Source organism: Eulemur rufifrons, chromosome 18, assembly GCF_041146395.1.
Source record: "Eulemur rufifrons isolate Redbay chromosome 18, OSU_ERuf_1, whole genome shotgun sequence".
Taxonomy (NCBI): Eukaryota; Metazoa; Chordata; class Mammalia; order Primates; family Lemuridae; genus Eulemur; species Eulemur rufifrons.
Window position 1 is genome coordinate 38,839,440 of NC_091000.1, and position 22,193 is coordinate 38,861,632.

At 38.7% G+C, this 22,193-nt stretch overlaps 1 protein-coding gene across 1 annotated transcript in view; it reads right to left on the reverse strand.

Moving 5' to 3' along the window:
* Positions 1-22,193, reverse strand: part of DCHS2 (dachsous cadherin-related 2) — a 195,865-nt gene that overhangs the window by 97,869 nt on the left and 75,803 nt on the right. The gene's annotated exons all lie outside the window — the stretch shown is intronic.

The following is a 22,193-nucleotide window of genomic DNA, read 5'->3' on the forward strand; positions in this document are numbered from 1 at the left end:
TGGAGCAACTGGAATTATGAAAGCACTTAACTTATTCATACTAACTGTGGGAATACACAGTGAGAAATATAACAGGCTCTATTGAACTCAAACAATTCTTGAGCTCATAGGCTCATTATAATGCCCTTGATTCATGACCCAGTTAATAGTAACAGCATCTACGTAGCACTTATTATAAAAGAAGCACTTTAAGGGAAGATAAGGAAGAAATGAAGGGAAGGAGGGAGGGAGAAAGAGAGAGAGGAAGGAAGGAGGGAAGGAAGGATTATACACTACAAAACAGGTACTCTTCTAAGAGCTTAACATATATTACATACTTACAACCTATACCTACAAATATTCATTTTAAAGATCAGAAAAGCCAGGCTCAGAGAGTTTATGGCACATTCCAAAGCTCACACAGCTAATAAATGTCAAAACTGAAATTCATATCTAGGCAGTTGGCAGCAGAGGACATGCTCTTAATGACCATGATATATGTATTGCCTCCCAAGTCCGAGGCCTGTCATTTCGTCCTTTATTTACTGAAGAAAACACCCCAACCTCCTGGCCTTCTTCCAATGCAGAATGTGCTAGATCATGTGCAGCACCCTTCCAGCTAACAGTTCACCTCGCATGCATGTGGCTTTCTCACCAGCAGATCATTAACATGAACAAAGGCAACTGGGAGCAATACCTGTGCTCCTGAGTCTTAAGTGAACCTTCTGTACCACGTGATCAAGTTCCAACTGGGCTACAGAAAGCAGAGAAATAGATAAAATGATGGCAATTGGAAATAAAAGAGAATTAAGCAGATCAATTCAGAAAGTCCAACATCCAACTAATAAACGTCCCAAAAAAAAGAAACAATGAAAAAAAAAGCAGCAGTTATTTCTTTGGTTCACAAGGACACATATTGGCAAGGTCCCCAAAGCTGCTATGAAAGGGGAAGAGAGGTATGTAAGAGGCACTCTGGCTCTTAAATTCCTCAGCCCGGAAGTTAAGCTCAGCTCACATTTCCCAGCAGGGAACTAGTTACCTGCAGGGAGACTGGTAAAGGCAGAGGATCATGAGGATGTTTGGTGCATGCAAACAGTCTCTGACAAATGCCATTTAGTCTACAACATATGAGTACAAGCATATAAGATTATGTGAGCCTCCAAGTAGCCTCTACCATGTGGTGAAATTTAAGCAAGTGGAAAGTTATACCCAGAAAAATCTCCCCAATGCCATGCTATTACAGATTTAGTTTTGGGAAATAACTCTTGCATATTTCCGTAAGGCTTTTTACAGACAATCTTGTCACTTACACTATTAGTACTATTATACTCATTTAACTCTAGATTGAAAAAAATTGACTTTTCATCACTACGATATATATGCAGGAGCCATACCTTAATTACAATGCTTCCCAAATGAAACTCCATCCCAATAACACGTTCGACAACCAAAGTTCTCAATAAGCCTGCCCCTTCATCCTGTCTTATCTCGAGTATGTAACTAGAATGTGACTTTGGGAGCTTATTTGTATAGTCTAGCCCAATGGTTCTTAACCAGGGGCAAGTTTACCCCCAAGAAGACTATGTCTGGCAACATTTCCAGTTGTCGCAGCTGCAGAGGGTGTTCTACTGGCATCAAGTGGGTTGAAGCTTAAGATGCTAAACGTCCTACAAGGCACAGGACAGACTCCACAACAAAGAATTATCCAGCCCAAAATGTCAGTAGTGCCTATGCTGAGAACCCCTAGGCATGATGAAACTCTTACCAATTGGTAGTATTATTTTCTCTCTTTAATTATTTATTTTTTTCAACTGATGATACCGCCTTTTCTCTTCTCTCATCTTTCTCATATTTTCTTGAAAAATTATTCACCTTATGCAACCAGCTCATGTACTTGTGAGTTATTCTTCTCATTAGATGGGTTTACCCAGGAAACCCACAAATTTCCCCACCACAAAGAACTTAACTCCAACTACATTTGGTCTATTCCATTCTAACAGCTGTTAATAATTTACTAGCCTCAAGTTCCCAAAGACACCAAATATATCTTCTAAAACCATATGGTATTCTCAATAACTTTAGGTTGATTGGAAGACAAATACAATGAACTTTAAATTCTAAAATTCATTCTCAGCCTTTAATAATACCTATTAACAAGTGATTCTGTTTATATAAAACAAGTTTCCTTATTTCCCCTTTCCAGACCTTTTTCTCATCTAGACTTTTGGCAAAGCAAAATATAAGAAGTCAATCATGGGATAAGAGTACAGATCTCAATTTGTTAGCAGTTCATATTCTGAGTTTATGACTCATAAAATTAAGAATGTATTTCTTCCTGTTTTTACTGACATCCCTAAAAATATTGACCTAGTATTCCTAACAATATATTCCGCCTACTAATATTGGGTCTTGAATGACTAAAATTAATTTGGCATCTCTATGAGATTTATATTTTCCAATATCCATGGACTGACTCATAAAATTTAGGCAACTTGACTAACAGAAAATGGAAAGGGCTTTGTCAAAGCTTCAAGAGGAAATCTGGATTAGAAAATAAGTTCAGTGGGCCCTTTCTCCAGAGATAGTTGTGTAAATCAAAGCAAGAAGCACCTGGTCAAACTCTTATTATCACAATCTTACGGTGCTGATTGGGTAGGAAGAGGCGATCTCAGGAGGATTTTATCTCCGAATCTACACTCTGAGCCACAGTACGGCACTCTCAGTGCCGCCTCTGAGCTCCTCATGCCAATCTTGGTTTATGTGTTTTAGGCATAAACCGATGAGTCCTATGATTTTTACTTTAAACTTACTCCACCTTGGAACTCTTCTCCCTGAGTCTGATCTTTCACGAGTTTTATTGCGTCATTGTAAAAACGCAAAATATCTATATGATACTAAGATCTTCCGATTCCATTATTAGCTTTCTGAGATTTTAAGAGTTCTTTTATCACTTCCCTCATATTAACCTAAGTAAGGTTTCCTCTCTAAGAATGTGTCATGGACAAAGGAGACAAGTTGAGAACACTGGCCCTTGAAAGATATTTCCAAGTCTTTTGGATGTTCTACAAGTGGAATGGATCTACCTGTATTTCCCTGGCTGGAATAGTCACCTTCTGTGTGGGACGGGCTCTCTCCTCTTCAACATACTGCTCAGCCTTGCGGCAGGCCACTTGCCCAGCCGTTCATATCAGCTAGACCCAAACTAAAAAACAGGGTGGCATTACTGGCCACATTTCCTTTACCTACTCCTAAGCAATCTATACTTAATTCAGTGAAATTTGAAAAAAAAAAAAAAGGCCTCAGAGCCCAATTTTTAAAAGGACAAACAAAAGAGTCACCCCCAAAATGGCAGCACTTTAGATGCAATTTAAAATTAAATAACTTTAATTTTTTTCTATTTAGAATTTCCAAAATTTCAACCATGAGCTTATAACAGTTTGAAGAAACAATGTTACTGACACAACACACACACAGGACTTCAAAGAGAGAAGAAGAAAAGAAAAGAAACACATCATGAAATAACTTTTCACAATTGAAGCACTTGGCCAACCACTGACCCTAAAGCTAAAACAGGACAATAATAACCCATTGGAAGTTGGATTCAGCATTAAGGACCAACCACAACAGATGCAAGTATGCACTCTCTGAAACACAATTTAGCAAGTTTACCAAGTTCCCAAGTCTAATAATCAATGCCCAGTCCTTATTTTCTGAGTCGCTCAGCAGCCTTCTCCCCAGCCAGTCACCTCCTCCTTACTGAAACACGTGCCTCTTCAGATACCCCTCTCGGACTCTCCTCCTTGTCCTCCACCTCACCGCTCCCTTCCATTCCCATCACTGGCTGTGTGTTCTCCTCCTGGCCTCTGGACCCTGCAGCACCCCAGAGCTCAGTCTTGGACCCCCTCTCTTTATTTCATACTGACTGCATGTAGGGACTGAACGGTGGCCCCCAAAATATGTCTATGTCTATGTCCGAATCCCTGGATCCTGTATTACCTTATATGATAAAATAGTGATTATTACCATCTGTGGCAAAAGATGTGATTAAGTTAAGGATTTTGAGAGGAACGGTTTATCCTGGATCATCTAGGTGGGCCCTAAATCCAGTGTGTCCTTAGAGAGGCAGAGGGAGATCTGACGGACAGAAGAGGAGGAGGCGAAGTGACCACGGAGGCAGAGGCAGAAGTGACGAGGCTGCAAGTCAAGGAAACTGACAGCCGTCAGTCAAAAGCTGGAAGAGACGAAGAATGAATTCTCCCTCAGTGCCCCAGAGGAAGCAAGGCCTTGTTGAAGTTCAGACTTCTAGTCTCCAGATCTGTGAGAAACAATAATTTCTGTTGTTTTGAGCCGCTGAATTCATAGTAATTTGTTACAGTGGCCCTGGGTAACTAAGGTACTTCCTGAGTGACCTGACCAGGCCCGGGGCACTAAGCCAGGCTCTGTGCTGAGGCTCTCACGACTGTCACATCTGTATCTCTGCTTCTCCATTCTGCGCCCCCCGCTCCTGCCTCACCCTACTGCCAGCCAACACCTCCTCTTAAGTGACTGGCATCTCAAACGTAGCTTTCCCCCAGGGAACTCCCGACTCCCACCACAGTCCACCCAAAATCTCCTACCCTCTCAGTCTGCTACAGCAGCCGGAGAGACCCTGTTAAAATGACACCAAATCGTATCACTCTCCCTTTCAGAATCTTCCAGTGGCTTCCCATCATACCCAACAAAATCCAATGCTTTAATCTGACCCCTGGCTACTTCTCTGACCTCATCCCCTCTACTCTGACTCCCTCGTTCCCATCTGGACACACTGGTTCCCTGATGGTCCCGGAATGCGCCTGCTTGTTCCCACTTTGGGGTCTTGCCCTGGCTGTTCTCCCCGCCTGCAAGGCCTTTCTCCCAGACTTCAGTTTAACGGCTCCCTCATTTCCTTCACATCTCTATTATGGTACCACCTGATCACACAGGCCTTGCGTGACAGCCTAGCCAGGACTCTCTGCCTCCTGCTGTCTTTAGACCTTGCTTTGATTTTCCGCAGAGCACTTGTCTTGACTTTATGCTGTATTCTATGTTTTTATTGTTTTGTTTATGGACAATAATATGTCTTTCCCACTGGAATTTAAGCTTTGGGGCAAGCATGACGTGTCTTGCTCCCCACTGCTCTTCTGGCCCCCACAGCAGCCGCGCCTGGTTCACAGTGGGCTGCTGGAGATGTCTGTAGCATGAACGGCTGAATCTGCTATTGTGCATAAGACGCAAGCATGTTTCGGAAGTAACCTTCACGGCTATTCTCTCTATTTGACCTTTAGAAGAAACACGTAAGAGTAAGATGTTTCATAACACTTACCAAATACTCATTGAGCAAAATTTTTTAATTCCTAAAACACAATCTATTAACCAAGCTATTATCATCATAGGGTAAGACTCATAATGCTTTTTCAAAGCCACCAAATGCTACAGCTAAAATCAGTTAGGAAAAACAAACAAACAAACAAACAAAAAAAACCCTGAAGGCATGTGGAATTATTAAGAAGTTGGAAACAGAACTGTGTTTTCGTTTTACCTTTTAAAATGTATTTTCATAAAAGTTGACACAGCTATTAGATGAATAGGCTGAATACATATCCTCAAGTTACAAGCAAACAAACAAACAAAAAAACACTGCTATGGCAACATGTTTTTATTGCCTTAATGGAAGAATGAGATTAAGAAACGTCTAATCCTACTAAATTATTGTCCTCTCCTCACCCCAAAAAAGCCAACTAAGGAAATTTTGTGAAAGGAGACCAATAGGACAAGAGGAAGGGGAGTAACTTTCCTATGAAGTGTTACAAAGTAAACAATTAAAATAGTGTGATCTAAAAACAGAATTGGCAGGCAGATCAACAGAACACAAAAGCAAGACCTGAAACAGACCCTAGTAAAACTAAATTTTGTGTAGATTACAAAGGAAACCACTGAGGAATGTGGGTTTATCCACATAAATTGCTAGAAAAATTGGCAGAGTACATGGGGGAAAAAATCTAGTTTGATATTCGCCTTATACCAAAATAAATTCTATGTTAAATGTAAATAACAAAATTATTTAAAGCACAAAGAATATTTGGCTGATCCTCATACTGAAAAAAAAATTTCAAAGCAAAAAGGAACTTCAAAAGTAAAACAGATGGACAAAAATCACAAAAGAAAAAGTTAATACAATGACCACATAAACATTTAAAACTCCTTTATGTCAAAAATGCCATATACAAAAAATTTTAAAGGCAAATTAGGTCTGATATTTCCAATAAATAAGTTATTAAAAAGTTAATTTCCTTAATAAAGAAGGAAGCCTTTAAAAATAAAAATGATACTGATTGCCCAATACAAAAAAAAAAAAAAAAAATAGCCAAAGGGCATGAAAAATCAATTCACAGAAAAAGAAATATATTTAAAATATTCAACTTTGCTAGTAACCAAATAAATAAAAAGAAAATTTTTGTCTTGCAAATTGGCAACATTAAAATAATATATTAAGTGGTAGAAAAGGTGATGTATTAAGTATGCATCCATTTTTACAGCCTGTCTGGAAAATAACTTTGTGTTCCATATATATATATATATATATATATACACACACACACACACAGTCAAACATTCTCCCAAACTTAAAAATATTCATCTCCTTTGATTCAGTTAGTATGTTTCTAGGAATATACATAGAAAGATAGTCATATGAAAAGACATACAATGTCGCATTATTTATTCTAGAACCCAAATGTCCAATAACAAAGAGTTGTCAAATAAATTATAATTCACCCATAAGATAGAATTCATTGTAGACACTAAAACTGTATACTTAAGGACACAATAAAATGTCTACGATATTGTGTTTAGTTAAAAAAAAACTAAAACTTATATATAAAAGTCCCATTTGTGCAAAAAATCCAATGTTAGAATAAAACTAAAAGGAAATAAGCCACATGTTAAGTGATTTAATGTGGGGAATAGTGATTTTTATGTTTTTATTCCAAATTTTCAAAAATAAAGATAATTTCCTGGAAACAATATTATGAAAAAGAAGCTGTGCACCAAAAAATAGTAAACCTAAAAATAAATCATATTTGTTAGGCATTTGCCATCTGTCTATTCAGCTATTATGAGTGCATTTTCATAGTACCTCATTCTTGAAAATCCACTGTAGCGCAGATATGTAGGCGTCACAGGGCCTACAGCAATACTGATTTCTAAACCAGGGTGAACAAACTCTTTCTATTTATATAAAAGGCCAGATAGTAAATATTTTAGGCTCCACAGGCCATACAGCATGTGTTACAACTATTCAACTCTGCCAGTTTGGCATTAGAAAGGCCATAGGCAGACAATATGTTAAAATGAATGGCTGTGTTCCAATAAAATTCTATTTATGAATACCAAAATTTGAATTTCATATGATTTTTACTTGTCATAAACTATTACTTTTTTTTCCCTTTTTAACCATTTAAAAATGTAAAAACCGTTCTTAGCTCACATCTGGGTACAAAAACAGGCAGCAGGCTAGATCTGGCCCACGTGCTATGGTTTGCCAAGCCCTGATCTAAAGCATAAGAATAAATTTTTAGAAAAATAGAATGAGCACTCAGGCCCAAGAATACAACTGTGGAATGACTTAAGCCCAGTGCATACCAGGAGCTCATTTGAGATTCTGTACTTGAGCAGGCAAGTTAAGTCTCCGTTCACTGCTGTCTCTATGTTCTACACCTACAGTAAAGATAAAAATTACATTTTTTTTCAAAAGGACCTAAACCATTTGATTTCAGGTCCCAGCCAAAATGCTTTCACTGAATTATATTTTTATATCGGGACTTGATATTTCACAAAAGTTTCATTTTAATAATGTTTGTCATTGGAAAAACTAAAACTGAAAACATTATCTATTACATGATCCAATAACTCTTCTGTGAAGATCCTTTTAACCTTAATTTAACATCCGCCCCCCTCCCACACACAAATCAAACAAAAACCCTCCAAGATACCCATGATAAAAGGAATCAAAGGAAGTTAAAGTTAGAGGAACAGAGTACCCCTGACCTCTGGCCACACAGAAATTCTTCAGCGGTCTTCTCTACCAATGACACTGTTTTAACAAAATTGATCTTCCTTCATAGGTAAGATATTCATCTCTAAAAGAACAATTAATTGATATTTATGACATGAAATTTGGTTGCCAGTAGCTGATCCACTAATTGGCACTTCAAAAATCATTACTTGCCTTTAATTTATTAACTTCCTTCAGTAAAGTGACCGAGGCTGTTGATAGTCAATAATTCTGTGGCAAAAGAATAGATAGAAATATTGGTAGCGAGTGAGTAACTGGTTGACTCAATACTAATGTTCAAAAATCAACTCATTTTAACATTATGAAATAATAATTTACACACACAGCAGCCCAAAATGTACCTACATCTTTCACTTCCAGATATATCTGAAAGAGTTATTGACTCACACTTCCACCAGTTCTAACTACATGAGTTTCAAGTTCTTAACTGTTTATTAGTACCATTAACAGTGTTAATAACAAGAGTAAAATTCTCTTAGTTCTAGTCTGTATGATCATCTATCATGTACAACTTCTCTAATTGTTCAAGACAGTCATCATTTTCAAATACTTTACACTACTCTTCATCACCAAACAATAACAAAATGAAGGGGAAAAAATTATGTTTCAAAAACAAACCAATCCATGATTGGATGTTTTCATAGTATTCTTACAGGTATCTGGAAACACAAGGAATAGTATTATCAGAAAATTCTGTACATCCAAAAATGAGTTTGTATTACAAATACTATATGTCTATCACAGACAGTCACAATATCTAATACCCTAAATCATTCAATGACAAACAAAATCATGAGAGGATCCTAGTTAAACATTTCTTCCAAAGTTTTATTCCCCTGAAGCTCAGACATAAATTCTTTGGCCAGTATGAATCTTATATGAGATTTGGCAGAAGAGACAGACTTATAAAAGCTTATATCCTGTTTTTATTTTTTTTCTTACCTCTTAAGATTTCACAATGGGATTTATTTTCATATATGACTCATATACATAGATATCAGTACTTTCAAACTGCTGAGGAAACATTTTTTCTGTCTCTGCTTTGGTTATGTCATCCAGTCTCACGATTTTAGATACCTCGGATCTGAGGACTTCCCCAAATGTGTGTCTCCAGCAGGAACCCTTTTCTTGTGCTCCTGATTCACACATGGAAGCACCTCTATGACTTGCACACTAGGCATGTTTCATGGGCATCTCCCATTTAACATGACCAAGACAGAACTTTGATTTCTCCCCACCAAGTGCCCCAAATCACTCCTCTCTCAATCTTTCCCAACAAAATCCCACCTCCGTCTACCCTGTGGCTCAAGTTAAAAACCCAGGAGTTACCCTTCTACTTCTCCTAATGTCGAGAAAAACTGCCCAGCAAAATAGTTGCAGAGTAACTATGTCTCTCAGGCTAAAATGGGAAGCTATAGAAAAATTCTGTGAGATCAAGTGAGATAAGTAAAGGCAATTAAACATATATAAAAAATACTGGGGTTCAATAATAATTAAACTCTGAACCAAATTGTTTTTTTAATATTTTTGTCTTTCAGATTGAGAAAGTTAAAAAATGTTGATCATGTCCAGTGTTTATTATTAATATAAGATATTCTTTTTTTCCAGTAAAACCCGGAAATGATACAAAAGGTCCTTCAAACTAAAGTTGGTTAATTTTATAGCTGTAACAGTCAAATAGTATGCATTTGTTAAAAACGATAAAGCAGGTCAAAGTGTACACACATAGAAAAGTAATGAGTATATACTGTTAAGAATAAAAGTTGTAAATTGTGTAGGTATAGTAAAATCCTACTTTTGAATTTAGAACATAATGTATGTGGTACAATGGGCCTATTGCTTCTCAGCCTAGAGCCTTATAAAGCTAAGCAAAGAGAAAGCTTTTGTACTCACCCTCAAGGGACAAGGGATTTGAGCATACTCAAGGGACAAGAACATAGGTAGGCCAGTGAGGGACTACTCCCTATATGGAGAGACGTCTGAACATTCCTTGGGTATTCCATGCTGAGGGTCTTCTTCCTCACCTTCACCCCAGGAAAGAATCAACCCTCCTCTACTCCAGAACTAAAAATGGGCAGATCAGAGAATTACTGATGCTGGGTTTGTAAGAGAAGACAGAGTGCTGAAAGAGAAGAGGAAGAGTTAAAAAGACTGAGGCAAAGAAATGCTTCTGCAAGAGGTGGCCGTATGCAAGTGGGAAGAATGTTCAGGACAAAGGACAGGGCAAAATGGGCAGAATATGGGTTGACACCACATGGGTTGGATTGCATTGCAAGAATCCAAAGTACAAGGTGACATTCCATGTTTGGAGCTCTGCATGTTCCCTAGCAGAGAAAGAAAACTAGATAATGTTCTCCCTGGAATCACCTGAGCTCCTCCAACGTGAACAGCAGGAGGTGAGGGAGATGGACCACGTGGTACCCCCTGACCTGCTGACAGCTAAAAGCCCATTTTCTTTTGAATATTCTAACTCAAGATGGAAGACCATTGTGCAGAGTTACTGAAGTGTTACTATTTCCACAGAAAATAAAAATAATATACTCCAAACTACTAACAGGTGTTCTCTCTTGAGGATGCTTTCATGAGGAACGTTTGCTTTTCACATGATATGTTTTTATAAACGATGTTTTATACTGAGCCTAATTTACTGTACACACACACACAAAGCACATCTATGTTGTGTGATTGTTAAGGGCCACCCTCTCCGAAAAAATCCAACAAGGGAGCTGGTTGTTGGATTTTTTCCAAAGGATTCATGTTTAGCCATCTCCTCTTTTAGGAATAGGAATCCTGAATTAGAATCATTTAACTTTTATCTTTTAGTTGTACGTCCCCTGTGTATGTTTTGTAAAAAATAGAGATACCCTAAATTTATGCACAGAGGCCTTCCCAGTGGAAGGGTGCATTCCCAGATATAAAGGGTGGGTGCTCTCTAAACTCAAGGGAGACCCATGGGTTTGAAAATCCCCATGAAAAAGACAAATATTGGGAAGGCAAAGTGAGTAAGTCAACAATATAATCTCAAGGGCTGTGAGTTCCAGTACGACTCTGATCTGAACCTCAGTTAACGCCTTCAGTATTCACACCTGCAAAAGGATCTGAATCACAATGGGCAAATGTTAAGGTTTGGAAACTTAGACTCAATTTAGCAGCTTTGCTTTCCTGGAGGAAAGGAGAAGGCAGTGCACATAAATCTAACTATGGAAGTGTGGACCGCACAGCTTTGTCTACCGGCTCTCAAAACAATCACTGTTACAGAACTGTATATTTATTGTAAACATACTATTTCGGGGACTTCCCATCACATTTCAGTGTCCCCTTTATAAACACCTCCAGGAAAAGCATTCCCTCAGGCTTTAGTGTCAGGAAAAGCCAATGAGGCTTCTCCTGAGCAGTGGGAATGTTTCTAACTCGGGGACTATACGAGTCTCACCACTGCATTGAATCTGTACTAACTTTAGTACACGCATGATCTCGCATCATCTACTTCAATGTACTAAATTCTTCCAGATTTCATCTTACTATTCCACTTCACTTTCCTTTTGCTTTGATTTCTTTAATTCTATTTCCATATTACTGAATTTCATGTAGTTTTATTAGTAGCTTCATATTATTTTTAAGTAAGTAGAATATAAAATACATTAACTTAATAAATATCCAAAAGAAGGGAGAGTGGGTGGAGTAAGATGGCCAAGTAGAAACCTCCAACGATTGTCCCTCTGCACAAACACCAAACTCAACAATGACCCACCCAAGAAAGCACCTTCAGAAGAACCAAAAATCAAGTGAGCGATCGTAGTGCCTGGTATTAACATTATATCCAGGAAATAGGCAGTGTTCCATTGCCTATGCCACCCCATCCCCATCCCTCAGCAGTGCCACACCAGCACGCCAAGCGGAAAGAGAATCTGTGTGTCCCAGGAGGGAGAGTGAAGCAATTGTGGGACTTTGCATTGGAACTCAGGGCCACCCTGTCACAGGGAACACATACAGAGCAGAATTCTGCTGGCGCCTATGGGGAGCATTTAGACCAGCTGGGCCAGAGGAAAATCCTCCAGCCGTAGAAATGTGAGTTATGGCTAGGATCCCCCCTACCCCTTGGCTGACAAAAAGCAGTTTGGGGCCCAGAAAAAAGTCATAAGGCCCATTACACACACTTCTCCATATGATTTCAGTTGATGGTTCTTGGCCCTCCAAATGCCATCTAAGACACCTTGGTTAAAATCCCTAACGAGTACTTCCTCATACAGGGCTTCCCGCCTATCCTCCCAGCCCCCGGATTGCCCCCACCATCACGCTGCAGTCTGCCCTCTGCCATGGCTCATCATCTCTGCAGGGAGAGAGAACTTTTCTATCTCTTTCAAGGCTGGTTCCCACTGCCCAGCATGGTCTGGTCCAGCACAGGCATTCAGTAAAGTCCCTGCTCTTATAGAAACAGTTTTCTTCTCATTGACCAAGTTCTATTTGTAAACTGAGAGGTTATCAAATTTAAACGATGAGTTAAAGCTTTTAAAAAGCACAAGCAAATTTTCTTTCCAATGCAGAGCAGCTATAAGACTATTACAACAAGAAACTCAGGGGTGGAATTCTTGGAAAGTCCTCAAATATCCTTAGTAGAGGAAAGCAGGCAAGAAGGAAAGTGAAAAAATGAATCAGAAGACAAAGAGAAATTATAGTAAAAAATTATAGTAAAAAATACGGAGAGGGAAGAGCACATAAGCAGAAAACACTAAGGTTTATTAACTCAATTTTATGTGTGAATATTATGCTAACATTTTCAATGTGCTTTCATTTGACTTAAAAAATTGAGGAGTTATTCAAGGGAAGAATTCTTATTACCATTTTATAGGTTAGAAAATTGGGTGAGGTAAACATCTGTCATTTTTGTGATTATACAGCACACTGAGTTTGGGAGAAGAAATTTAGCATAATCAGCTGAGGCATTTCTGGAATTTTCTTTTCAGATCCAGTCTGCCTTAAGAATGCTTGAGTTCCTTCTCAAACATAAGTTCTATGTCCTTCTTGTTCAATACTTTATTCTCAGCATGTAGAAGAGCACCTGGCACATAAAAGGTACTCAATACATATGGCAGAAAGGAAGGGAGAGAGAAAGGGATGGAGGAAGGAAGGAAGGAAGGAAGGAAGGAAGGAAGAAAGGAGAGAAGGAAGGAAGGGAGGGAGGGAGGGAGGAGGAAGGAAGGAGGAAGGAATTGGATAATTCCCACTTTCTGCCACGTGGTACAGGGTCTGCCCATGCAGAGATGTCTCTGGCTGCCCAGTGCCTCCCACAGCTGTTTGGTAATTCTGTCCAATGCAGGGTGGAGTTATCTGCAAGCCTCCTTGACCACCAATCTAAAAGTCCATCTCCAACCTGCTTTAACATTAATAATGATGATGTTATAATTCCAGTTTGTTGACTCCTATGACCCCTTAATTGGTTCTGAATTTGAAAAGGAAAAAGAGTTTATCGAGGCCCCAGTGCCAACACTTTTCACTCAAGGTTTCCATGGGGTCTGTAGCCCCTATTTATCACAGAGGTTGTTTTGTTTTGTTTTTAATGCCTGTGTTCCTGTTCAGATGCAGAATCCACTGTTTTACGCACTCCATGCTCCAGGGTTTGCCTCGTGGTGTTCTCTCTGCATGAAATTCCCTCCCTGCTCCACTTCAATATGGTTGAATCCTACTCATAATTCATCTATTTGAGTATGAAGGCCCAATGCCCAGGCTGCCTCTCCAAAAACCCTTCCCCAATGCCCTCAGCTGAAGCAAGTTCCCTTCTTCTGAATTCGCATAGCCCTGTGTATGCTCTACACTCTCTGTACCGTACACTCTCTGTATCCCCCTGATGTTATGCTAACCATTCCCTACTTGATATATTTGTGTGTCTTAAACCTTCCTGCCAGCACTTCTTCAAATGGGATCTAAAGGAATCGGTACGAATTAAGTAGCCTAAGAGAAAAGAGGCATCCTTGGTGAAATTGATAGTCTGAGGAAAGTTGGACAAGAGCCATGGCTGTCCAACTCATGGGGTGGAAGAGGCACAGAGGCACGTTGTACAAGCTAAGAGTAGAAAAGGACATCGCACTGTAAAATAGAACGCACAGTAAATGTGTACTTCATTCTAATGACATTGGAAAAGCCATAAAAGTTGGAATAGGCAAGGAACATAAACAGTAATATAAGCAAACATTTATCAGGCAAGAAAGATTCTTACATATTATCCACACATACCATCTGGACTAGGACTTGCTGACTGATGATTTTCTCTATTTCTATTCTCAACTTCTTCCATAAATTTAGCCAAAAGGTTGCAATAAGTGTTAATCTAGCCCTAGGATACCTATTCAAGAAGACAGCCCATTTGTATTCCTCAAATTGGCCCAACTTAGGTTAAGGGCTTAATAAAAATAATATATTACACCATATAAAGTAAAAACAGTTCACTTATGCTTCTTGCCAAATACTACTTTGCTTTTTCACAAAACTGTGACACCCTTTAATGACATGACATTGTGTCCTCTCATCCCTCCTCAATGGGTCTCTTCCACCACTCTTTAAGCCAGACTGTGCCTAACAGTCTAAGTTTTACCCATTCCACGGTTAACTCTCCCAACCACAGACAAAGAATTGACTTTTTACAAGAGGTTCAGTTTTAAAAATAGCATTTCCTGAGTCTTAATGAATTTTGAAGTGCTACTTTCGCAGCAACAGCTTCTCAAAATGAGGAGACGAGGGAGGCAGCTGAGAAGTAGTTTTCCCTTCTCTCTCATCCCCCAAAGATGAATAATGAAAACCTGGCACATCATCTCAAAATATCTGCTCAGCCCTGGGCTGGGTAGAGTAAAACTACGTAGAAGGGAAATGGCTACTAGAGGAGAGTTTGAAGACATGAAAGAAAGCCTTACGAGGACTGAAACTAGAAGAAGAGGTAATGATGTGTATGGCAGAAAATATGCTTTTGTTTTTGTTTTGGCTTTAGGGAGGAGAAATCCCACCTGATACATGTTTATCTTCTTTTTTTATGAGATTCTGAAATCTATGTCCCTACAAGGCCTTGTACTGTCATCAATGGATATTTGTTGATTTGATTTTAATTTCATTCAGATAAAGAATTATACATATAAATTTTTTCCATGCCCTGTAAGCATAGGTGTACTAAATAGGCGTCTGAATCCTAGACCCACCATTTTCTAACTGTGTCAAATGGGAATAACAGCCACTTCCCAGGGTTGCTGTGAAAATGCAGTGAAATAATACACAGAAAGTGCCCAATACCTGACAGATAATAAGGACTCATAAAACTTATTATTATTTTTATCATCCAGAGTTCTCATTTTCCTTCCCACCTTCTGTCTTTAATCATCACAACTCCAGCTCTTCTGCTGCCACACTGTGTGCTTCCGTATTTCTCAACCACCGCGCCTCAATACACCATTGTTGGGGTCAGCAATGAGACATGTCTCCACTAATGCACTTAGGATACAGAATAACTTCCAAAGTTTTTGAAAGGCTTTTGTAAAATAAATGTTATTGGATTCCCACCCTTATAAAGCTATCCCCATGATAATGTCACTCTTAGTCATTTTCATTCCAGTGAGCTCTCAAGTAGGACCCTTTCCCCCCAAAAACTGACTGCCAGCCCCAATCACTAAAGTCCTATGAATTTACTATATAAAAAATTGAGTTCTCCATTCCTCCTTGAAACTGAGGTCTAAGTCTAAATTTGCATGCCCCAAAACTCATTAAGTGATTCTGAGATAGAAACCATTCATTACAGGTCTACACACCTCAGCCCAAAACACTGGCAGAGGCTTTAAAAGGACAATTTTTCCTTTAACGTGATCAAATTCTTAGCCAAAACTCCACTCTCCACTCTCCACTCCTCCCTCCTTCCTGCCAGGTCGAAGAGGAATCAGAAACAGACTTATCAGCATGAGCCCTCCGTGTTTGTGGGCTTTTTCCATGCCTCCAAAACACATCATCTTAAGAGGAGATTTGGAGTTTCATAAACTATTTCATGATATCTGTCTTCGGGGAGAACTGAAAACAGACGGAGCTGTAAATGCTAGACTGTCATGCCTGAAAGCAACTTCCATTTTCCATTCTGGATTGATTTTAAAATATGGTATCATTCCCAGAACTGTTAAGGGTAATTCAACTTTTACCTACCCACCCTTCTCCCTTTGCTTTTAATCCTTCCCCCAAATCAGATGCCATCCAAGATTCTAACATTAAAATCTGCCAAAATTGTAAAAAAAAAAAAAAAATAGTAAGCACAAGTCTGTTAATAGTTAGAGACAGTTTATGGAAATACATATTTTAAGTGCTCTGTATTTAGAAAAAAAAAAAAGAGAAAGGACACATTATTTGAGACATGCCTCATTGCTGACCCTAACAATGATGTGTTGAGGCGTGGTGGTTCAGAGCTAGGAACCAAACAGTACGACACTAGGAGTGCTGGAGTCGATGGGTAAAGATGGGAAGATGAGAAGGAAAATGAGAATTGTGAATAACAAATTAAGTTTCACTGAGTGCTTACTCATAAATAAACATATTTTGTTTTTGTTTGGAGTTGCTATCTTTAATATTTCATGGAGATTCAAGGCCAGCAGAGGGAGTTGGTGACAAAGGGATTCGTGCATCAAAGCTGAATCCATAACCAATGTCGGCCTTGAATGGCTGAGGAGTAAACAAAGTAAATTCCAGCAGCTTCCAGAATGTTCTGCCGAGGTTTTCATAGCTCCAAGCTGTTTCAGAACAGCCAGGGAAATCTAAGGGATCCCTCTGGGAATAAAGGAATAGACAGGGAATGCCAAGCTGCTATGAACAAGCTGCAAGGGCACACAAATCCACAGGGCATTTCACTGTGTACAAGCAACCCATGAAGAAATCACCAGGATTTTTCACTTATAAAACATGAGTAACATTTCCCTTTAAAAGTAACTAGGCTTTTAAGACTAGCCCTTATTGTCTGATGATATAAGGACCTCTGCAGAATTTCTTACAAAGGCCCTTCTTGTCCAAGAAACCAGAAATTGGCACTACACTCCTCAGGACACACCCACCTGCCCCTGCCCCCCATGCTGTCGGGGTGCTGAGTTGTTTCATACTTAAACAAGACAGCTGGAAACGCCTGGGCGTGTTCCCTGACACCCTGATGAATCTGAGGACTCCTGTGCCTTGTCTCAGTATAAGCGACACTTTCAAAAGCAACACAAATCTACTCTGAAAGCCAAGAATAAAGATCTTTACTTCAGGTTTTCTTGATGAGAGTCTACACACTGCTTCAAACAAAACTCCCTCAAAACCCTTCTTAGACATCTTTCCCTTTCCCTCAAGGTTTCACACTCAGGATCGCCACAAAATCCCTCCCTCTCTCCAATGCAATGCTGCTCTCGTGTTCACCTTTCCTTTACCCTAAACCCATGCTCCATGCTCCCAACTTGTAAACTGCCAACTGCATGCAGCTCCAGGGAATGAAGAAGGCCATTCTCCTATCCCATACTCCTTCCCTTCACTTTTATCTGCAGTAAAATTTATATTAAGAATTATGCATTGTTCTTAAGGTACAGTTAGATCAGTTTTGACATGATAGCGAGAATGAATGTGTGCAATCAACACACTGATCAAAATATGGAACATTTCAATCACCCAGAAAGTTTCCTCATTCTCCTCCCAGTCTCTCCCCACTCCTATATGCAACCACAGTTCTAATTTCTGTTCCATAGATTAATTTTGCTAGTTCTTAACTTCACATAATGAAATCACATATGAGGCCGGGCGCAGTGGCTCACGCCTGTAATCCTAGCACTCTGGGAGGCTGAGGTGGGTGGATCCTTTGAGCTCAGGAGTTCCACAGACCAGCCTGAGCAAGAGTGAGACCTTGTCTCTACTAAAAATAGAAAGAAATTATATGGACAACTAAAAATATATACAGAGAAAATTAGCCGGCCATGGTGGCGCATGTCTGTAGTCCTAGCTACTCCGGAGGCTGAGGCAGGAGGATTGCTTGAGCCTAGGAGTTTGAGGTTGCTGTGAGCTAGGCTGACGCCACGGCACTCACTCTAGCCCGGGCAACAGAGCGAGACTCTGTCTCAAAAAAAAAAAAAAGAAATGACATGTGCTTTTTTGTTTCTGGTTTTTTTTTTTTTTTTCATTCAACATAAGGTTTTTGAGGTTCATCCCTGTTGTTTCATGTTTCAGTAGTTGATTCTTTCAGACTGCTGAGTAGTATTCTATTAATTCTATATACCATAATTTATCCATTCACCATGAACATGTGCGTTGTTTTCAGTTTGAGGCTATTATGAATGAAACTGCTAGGAACATTCTTGTACAGATCTTTTTGTAGACATATGTTTTCATTTTTCTTGAGTAAAAATCTATAAGCAGAATTGTAGTGTCACTGGGACTACATGTATTTAATTGCATAAGAAACTAGCAAACACTTCTCCCTAAGTATTTTACTGGCAGTATGTGAGAGTTCCAGCTGCTCCATATCCTTATCAACATTAATGTGATCAGACTTTTATTAATAAATTTTAGCCATTCAAGTGTATATAAAGTAGTATATGACTACTATTTTAACTTTCATTTCCCTGATGATTAATAATGTTGAGGACTTTTCCATGGATTGGCCATTCCTAATATATCTTCTGTGCATGTGTGAAGTATCTGTTCAAGTATTTTACCCATTTTTATTGACTTGTTTGGTATTTTATTATTCATTATAGTAGTATAGAAAATATATTCTCCCAACATGTACCCTGCCTTTTCATTTTCTTAATGGTGTCTTCTGATGAGCAGAAGTTTTTAACTTTGATGAAGTTCAATTTTACCGATTTTATTTTTCTTTTATAATTTGGGCTTTTTGTGTCCTCTCCAAGCAATCTTTTCCTGCCTCAAGAGTGCAAAAATATTCTCCTGCATTTTCCTCTGGAAGTCTTAAGGTTTCAGCTTTTGTGTTTAGGTCTACGAGCAATCTAACATTAATTTTTGTGCATAATGTGAGATTGTGGTTAAGTTTTTCCCATGCAGATATCTATTCATTTCACAATTTACTGGAAAGATTTTCTTTTTACCATTAAATTGCCCTGGTACTTTTGTCAAAAATCAATTGTGAAGATCTCTTTCTGGACTCTAATTATGTTCCACTGATTTATGTGTGTTTCTTAATGCTAAGACTGCATTTTCCTGACATAGCTTTATACAAAGTTTTAAATCAAATAGGGAAACTCCCCCAGCATTCCCCCGACCCCAAAATGTTCGAGATCCTCTGTATTACCATATAGACTTTACAATCAACTTGAAACTTTTATAAAATAAGCAAAGCTACACATTAATTTGGGAAGAAGTGGCATCATAAAAGTATTAAGTATACTAGCACATGAACATTATATATCTCTCCATTTATTTAGATCCTCTTTATATTTCTCTCAGTGGAGTTTTGTAGTTTTCTGTGTACAGATCCTACATGCATTTTATTAAATGTATTCTTAGTATATTATTGTTGATGCTATTTAAAAATTGAATTTTTAAAATTTCGTTTACTACTTTTTATTGCTAATATATAGAAAAACAATTGCTTGTTGCATATTGACCTTGCATCCTGGGATCTTGCTAAATTAACTTATTAGTAAATTATTATAGATTACTTAGGGTTTTCAATAAACCATTATGTTGTCTATGAATAGAGACTATTTTATTTCATCCTTCCCAACAGTTTGCCTTTTATTTATTTTTCTCGACTTACTATTCCGGCAAGGAACTTCATATCACAATACTGACTAGAAGTGGTGACAAAAGGCACTTTTTCCTTTTTCCTGATTTTAGGAGGAAAGCATCCAGTGTTTCATGTTAAGTATGAAGTTAGCTATAAATTTTTGTAGATGCCCTTATTAGGTCTTTTTTCCAGTTTGTGGACAGCTGTTAGGTTTTTGTTTTCATCCTAAACAAGTGTTGAATTTTTTCAAATACCTTTTCTGCATTTATTTAGATGACTATATAAACTTTCCCTTTTTTTGTTGTTATTGTGGCTAATTTACATTGATTTTCAAATGTTAAACAACCTTGAATTCCTGGGATATATCCCACTTGATTTTATTATTTTTTCATATATCATCAGATTTGATTTTCTAATACTTTCTTGGGGATTTTTATCTCTATGTTCATTAGAGATTGTAATTTTGTTTACTTATAATGTCTTTTTTTTATAATTTTTTATTTCAGAATATTACAGGGGTATAAACGTTTTGGTTGCCTGAATTGCCCTTGTACCATTTGTGTAATGTGTTCCCCATACCCCACCTTCTTCCCCAACTCTGGCCACTTAAATTTTCTCATTATCTTTGGTTTTTGGCAGTTTGGAGAAGATATGTCTAAGCATATTTCCCTTCTTATTTACCCTGTATGGCATTTGCTAGTGTTCTTAGATATGTATATTGATGTTTTTCTCCAAATTTGGGAGATTTTTAGCCCTTGCTTCTTTGTGTGTGTGTGTGTGTGTGTGTGTGTATGTATTATATATATCTGAAGAATATACATATTGCCCCATTCATTCTCTCTTCTCCCTCAGGGACTCCAATTATATTTTTTATTTTCATTCTTCAGTTTAGACTTTTTATTTCAGATTTTTCCTTTTCATTTCTAGAGTTTTCTTAAATGATTTTTATAGTTTCTAATTTTTTCTGACATTCCCGTATGTTCCCCTCATTAGAAAGATCCTTTCTTTAAGTCCTTAAACATATTTATAATTGCTGTTTTAAAGTCCTTATCTGCTAAATCTAACATTGTGACATCTTGGAGTCTACTTCACACGGTTTGATGCTGAGTCGCATTTCTTGCTTCTTTTTATGTCCAGTAACTTTTTTTTTTAATTCTATGCTGGGTATTGTGTGCAATACATTGTAAATAGCCTGAATTCTGTTGTCTTCCTTTACAGAGTAAGCATTTTGTCCTTAGGGCAACGCCCTTATCTAAAGGCTTGTTCCTTCTTCCTAAGGTGTGGCCTTTCCATGATCTCAGAAGAATGCCCAAGTTGCTCACTGAGGTCTCCCAGCCTCCATAATGTAACACCACTATCTTCTAGCACTGGATGCACTCTGGTTTCTCCATGTCTGCTCTCATCCCCACAGCAACTGCTCTCTGCTGCAAGTCACAGAGTGTTGACCAGTATATGCATGGCCCGGGCCTGCCCCACAGACTTATGGTAAACACTCAAGCAAATATTTGGTACTCCCTTCTAAGCAACTTCCTCTTATCCAGCACTCTACTCACAAAGTTTTGCAGCCCCCAAACCCAACCACTGCCCCTCAGTTCAGCAAGACCACCACTCTTGAGCTCCACCTCATTTTGCCACAGTTAGAAGTGCCCCCTGAATCAAAGAGCCAGGGCAAACCAGGGACTCATCGCATATGTTTCTCTTCTGTCAACAATCCCAGTCCTGCTCTGCCTGTTGTCCAACCCCTGTGGACAACAGGTGCTGCTTGTGGTGGGAGGACAAGTCCAGTATGGATTACTCTGTTGTAGCAGGAAGTGCAAATGATAGCCCCTAATGTCTTTCTTCTGAAAAGCAACCCCACACAAGACTGTTAATGACTAAATTCCTTCATCTCATTGTATCTTACTCCAGGAAAACTTTTTGGAATCCTGACAAATCTATTACATAGTTTTCCCTCAGAGGAGTTATATGTTATATTTACTTGTGGAAAGTGCATCTCTTCCAACTAGCTGCATAGATCCCACCTCCCTTTCTTTTGCTATTGTGTTGGACAACATTGTCAATTTCCCAGCTGCACCTGACAGCATATAAGTTTCTTTTAACAAATCTTAGAAATGAGATGTAAGTGACTTCTTCGAAAGGAAGTAGTCAGCATCAGGTTCCACTCCTCTGGGGTCTCTCTCACAAAAGAAAAAAGATGCCAGGCCTACCCAGTCCTTTTCCTCCCGAATGCAGCTGGATACCAAATCCTCCAAGAAATACAAAGGCGCCCATCCTCCCAAAGTCCTAGGGAACCCTGAGACTGTCCCATACATACTGGGGTCTGCAAACAGTCAGTATGTTTGCAACAGTGGTCCCAAAAATCCTCTTCATGGCAACATGGGAGAGGAAAGGATGCACACT